The sequence below is a fragment of the Pteropus vampyrus genome, unplaced genomic scaffold (assembly GCF_000151845.1).
Source record: "Pteropus vampyrus isolate Shadow unplaced genomic scaffold, Pvam_2.0 Scaffold108, whole genome shotgun sequence".
NCBI classification, from domain to species: domain Eukaryota; kingdom Metazoa; phylum Chordata; class Mammalia; order Chiroptera; family Pteropodidae; genus Pteropus; species Pteropus vampyrus.
The window spans coordinates 3,890,180-3,895,858 of NW_011888889.1; positions in this window are offsets into that span (position 1 = coordinate 3,890,180).

Genomic DNA, 5,679 nt, shown 5'->3' on the forward strand with positions numbered 1-5,679 from the left:
GAGGGAAGGAAGAAGGAAGGAAGGAAGGAAGGAAGGAAGGAAGGAAGGAAGGAAGGAAGGAAGGAAGGAAGGAAGGAAGGAAATAAAATCCGATTATTATCATTTGCTGATTTCCGTGTTGTAAATACTCACCATGATTGATTTCAAGTACCAATAGTTTAACAGCCAGCTTCCAAAATTCATGAATATTTAACAATTGGCTCCAACAAGCCATCAAATACATCACTTAGGTTGTATTTACAAAGTCTGTGAATAAAGGCACTATCATAGAAAGACTTATGGTTAGACTATTAGTTTGAGCCGCCAAAGGGGAAGAAGCCCATACTATTTCCATAAATTAGCATAAATGGATTAAAATGATCATTTAAAAATCTAATTTCATATGTCTTGTTTCCCATTTATATAATTTATTTATTTGGTATTCATTCATTCATTCATTCATTCACTCATTCATTTCCTATTACTTCACCATGTGGCATGTGTGCTGTAAGAACAGGAAGATTGGTTGGAGAGGAGACTGAGGTGCAGGACTTCATAGCCTGATAGGATATGTCTTTTTGGGCCATGTGTAACAGTGTATCAGGGCAGGTAGATATTATATACACAGTATCTATAGACAAGTAAATGATGGTGGTGCTGTGGGTCTAAGGACCACAGAGCCTCTAATGTGACCTTTCCCACCTGTAATTACTCTTGAGTGTCCTCTTTTCTTTAACTGTGCCCAAATGTGCATAGCTCTTAATAAATGATTGTGTTGAAAGAAACTGTATGGAAAAAAATAATAACAAGACAATGACTTATAATTAACTGAGTTAACAGTTTCATGAAAGCAAAATGAACAATTTCCAGGGGCTTTTATGTATGCCTACCAATGCATTGAAAGAATTACAATTATATATTTGTTTTAGGAACTGGCTGGAAAGTGTTAAATAACTTAGCTCTATTACAAATAAAAAGACTTGCTTAGTAATTAACATCAAGGCATTCCTTTTATAAACAGATATTAGTTAATGTCTTGTCATAAAATAGGAACAATTAAAAATGGAAAAGACAAAGAGCTAGCAGCTCTTTCAGGTTGAGAAATGTATTTTGCTCCCTCTAAAACTATATTTATTTTTTGCCTTTCACTATGCCAGTTTCATGGCTGCTTTGAGGGATAAGCAGGAGTTTGGCCTTTGGTGACATGTATGGTAAATAGAGCTGCTTCCAATTAGAGGGTTTAGTAACTGTTCTTTAACTAGGGAGAAGCCATTTATTGATGAAAAATTTGCTTTCAGTTAAAGAAAGTGTCTTGTGTTTATTCAGCTAGCCAATAAAAATTAAAGAGAGTGCAATGCTTATATAAATATTTGCCAGTCTCCCAGAATCAGAGTTTCCTTTGGTTAAAACTTAAAAAAAAAAAAAAAACCTAGACTTTTTGATTTCACTTTATTTAGATATATAAGTAAAATGTTATCTGGTTGTATACATAAGATATATTTGAAACTTACTTTTTTAAGCCATTAGGTAATAACCTAATGTGTCACTATTACTTATTAACAAATTTTCAAATATTTGGATATAAATCATAAAGCTTTTTTAGTTTTCTTATCGATCACATTCTGATAAAGAATTGGTAATTTCCTTACGAAACAGCAAGCTGCTCAGTTCATTCATTTTGTAAATCCCACATCCTCTACAGTGGTTGGCACATAGCAAATGCTCAATAAATGATTGTAAAATAGAATGTGTTAAGAAATATTAACTAATAAATAGTATCTTCAACTCGCTAGATTTAGTAACAATTTTATCAACCAGTCCTATTCTGTAGACCCAGATGATGAATATTCAGAAACCATAAGAAAAGTAATTTTAGGCAGCATGCATAATTTTGGAATATAATCACTGCATATAATTTTACAATTATTTATAATATTTGATGGTGGTGGAAAATACTTTCATCAGAGTCATCATAACCACATTATATTATTTATTCTTAAAATCACACACATTGAAAGAGATTGAAAAAAGTAACCAGTGATATAACTTAACTGAAGATAAATATTTCTTTTAAAAGGTGACTCTCAACCTGCTGACATGAACATTTTCGAAACCTGTTTAGCTTAGTGCAGTTTAGTTTACCATAGCTCATGTTTACTGGTAATACAGACCATTTCCTTTTTTTATTTGCTACACAATTACAACACTCTTGGTAATTATGTGTTTATTAATCTTTCCTATTTGTGTGGGTTTTTAAGTGCCTTCATCATATCCTCCCTTGGTCAAATTGGAGCACTCTGGGTACGTACAGCTTCGAGCAAAGTGCTGAGCCTCCAGATTCTTGTTTCCAGCCGTCCTTCCACTCAAGCAGCTTACTCAAAATTGTAGCCCTTATGATGATGAAACACTGTGTGGCCACTTCCCCACCACACAGGACAGCCATGCTGAGCAGGCTTTCTGTTCTCAGCTCTCCTTTAGAAGTAGTAAGAACAAAGGGTAGGAATAGATCTGACACATTCTTTTAGAAGTTGCCAAAACCTCCTGGTAAAGGTTTCGAATATCATTTCAGATAACACCAAAATCAACCAAAATATGATATCTCATATGATGAAGAGAGGAAAGTACAACTCATACTATTTGTCCTACTGAGTCATACAGGATGTGTCACTAGCGTCATTTTTAAAATACTGAGATTATGAAATATATGAATATGTATGCATATACGCATATGTGGGAGAATATTTACCCGACTTCAAAAGCAGGTCCCCATCGTGGCTGTCTGTGGACACAGAGGACATGCACAGAGGAGCACTCACTGTCCCCGGGTTCTTTTCCATTCCACTTTGGAGCATATCATCTTCCTGCACAGGGAGTGACAGTAAATCTATGTGTTTTTACAAAGACATTGAAGGAAGAATTGTGATTTCTTTTTTAAAAAAAGCAAAAACAAAAACAAAACAACAAACAACAAATGACAATAACAAAACATATCTCTGAATTTACCTACACTGAATATTGTGACCTTTATGCTTTTACTACTTTAAATGATATCCCTATGCGTGGCTTGTGATCAAGCACCATTCTCAAGTAATAAGAAATATTTTTTTTAAATAAGACTATTTCTTTCCTTATTCATGAGTTTCTGACAAATTCCTTAAATTCCCTAAGCCTTCCATTCCGGTTATATGAGATGAGAAGACATTTGGTAACAATAAAATTTGAACATCTTGGAAGAATATTAGGTAATACAATTTAGATATTGCTTTCTAGGTTTTGACTACTAAAAATATGAATTGCATAGAATTTTAAAATAAGAAAGCCAGTGTAACAACTTGTGATGCAAAACCTCTCTTGTAAGCTTTGAAAGAGATTATAAGAATGTAAGGAGCCGTATGTGGGTGTGGTGTGAGTGTATGTCCAAATCGGTGCCGTTATTGGGAGGGGGAGACACAAACTACTCTAGGCAAAAGGAGAGAGTCAAGCCATTTGAGTCATTCAGGCAGAAACTCGCTGGATTATGTCGAATTAAAAAAGTTCAGACTTAACTAAGGAGAGACTTTATTCAAAGGGATTATTGCCAGAGAGGAGAAAGGGACTACTGCCGTAGGGAGATCACTCCACCATGAAATCTGAAAGTGTCTTAAGGATTAGACCAAAAGAGGTTTCTTTTATCGAGAGGAGTAAGCAAGGCTTGAAAAAGTGAGGTTTGTTAATAAAGTTTTATTGGAACGTAACCATCCTTATTTACTTACATGGTGTTTAGGGCTGCTTTCATACTCCAAGGGCCAGACTGAATAGTTGCAACAAAGACTTTATGTTCCGTAAAGCCTAAAATACTTAGTATCTGAGATCAAGCCTACTCTCCAGAGGGGCTGTGAAGGAAGGGTCGTACGCTGGCTTAGACGAAGGATGGTGCCAAAGTGCAGGAGTCTAGGGGAAGGAGAAAATGTTAGTGAAAGTTTGGTTAACAAGCACTTTGTCCTGATCGATCAGCTAGTCATTTATAAGGCAAAGAATGGAAGTTTGGAGGATAAGTTGTCTGGCCTTGTCACAGGCAAAAAAGAGCACCCATGAGTCTTATTATAACTATATGAGGAAGGATGTTTCTTTGCAGGGAGACATTTCTCTCAGAACATGAAGAGTGGGAGGATTTTTTTTTAACTTTCACAGTTTTTCAGGATCACAGGACTCAAGTAAAATTCAACAAAGGCACTGTCAGTAAGAGGCAGCATGGAAGATCAGTTGGTTTCAGAGCTTCAAGAATTAATGAGAGTGTCTGGGTAGACAGCCAGAGTGTAGCGATGGGGAGCCCCAGAGTGGATGGCATGTTGCGATTCAGTCAAGCAGGCCTGAAAAAAACATCTCTGTAAGGCAGTGGTCCCCAACCTTTTTGGCACAGGGACCGGTGCTCCTATGAGAATCTAATGCCTGATGATCTGAGGTAGAGCTGAGGTGGCGATGCTAGTGCAGATGAAGCTTCTCTCCCTCTCCCGCCGCTCACCTCCTGCTGTGTGGCCAGGTTCCTAACAGGCCACAGAACACTACTGGTCCTCTGCCCTGGTTGGGTTTTGAAGACCCCTGCTGTAAGGGATATGCATCCAGTAGCAGGGTCTCATGCATGGGCTGGAGTTAAGAGGCAAATTTTCATTCCTCAGAGTTAGGGTGTTGAGAGTAAGCTGGGCCTCCAAGTCTCAAACTATATTAAGAGGCTCCTGGCTTCTGGAATAAGAAGGTGTTTCCATTTGGAGTCACCAAGGCATCAGCAGAGCTGAATTAAATTAGAGGTAGTTGGAGATTATTGAAAATAACTATTCTTCCACCAGTGGATGAGATGGAATCCAAACTCTGGAACTTAGTTCAACTCATGTGGAATAGGGGGAAGCAAGCATGCAGAACCTGGCACCTAATATCACTAAAAAAAAAGATTCCTTTTTAAAGAAAATCAATTTATTTTCAGCCTGAATAATGGCATACTGCATCACAAACCTCTATCATTTCCATACTATATACCTAGGAATTTCTTTTTGTTTTATAGGTCAGCATCCTGAATCTCATGTGGGAAAAATATAGTTAAATTTAGGAAGGAAATAGAATATAAATAGCTATATTAAAGTATTGTAAGGTTTGAAAAATTACATGTCAAAATTGAAAATGTAAAAGTTAGATTCTTTTGGGTTTCTCTATTTTTAAATTTCTATTTCTCCTCTGATAACATTAATGTTGAATATTGAATTATTTTTTTAAATGTTGAATATAGTTTCTATATGAAATATGTGAGACTTTTATAAATGAATTGCATGTGGTTTACCATTTACTTTCCTTAAGTTATCTTAAATTTATTTAAATATTCAAGAAAGGCAGATAATATATAAATATAAATGTTATATGATAGAAAAAAGCCTGTTTTATTTTATTAATTCATATTTGTGAAAATTTTATGTACAGGAAGAAAACATATCATTGTCCTGACCCCATATAACACAATTCCCAAGGATGAATTCAAATATAGTGATCGCTTCAGAACAGCTCTCCATATCTATCTAGTCTAGTAAGCCCTGGGTTATTTATTCAAATTTCAAATGTGTATTCAGAGTGGTACTTAACAAGATTTCTCTGCTGAATGCTATCTCATATCACTTAGTTGTAACTGTGCTAATAACACCTATCTTCGTATGCCTTATTTTGGTTATATATAGCAAA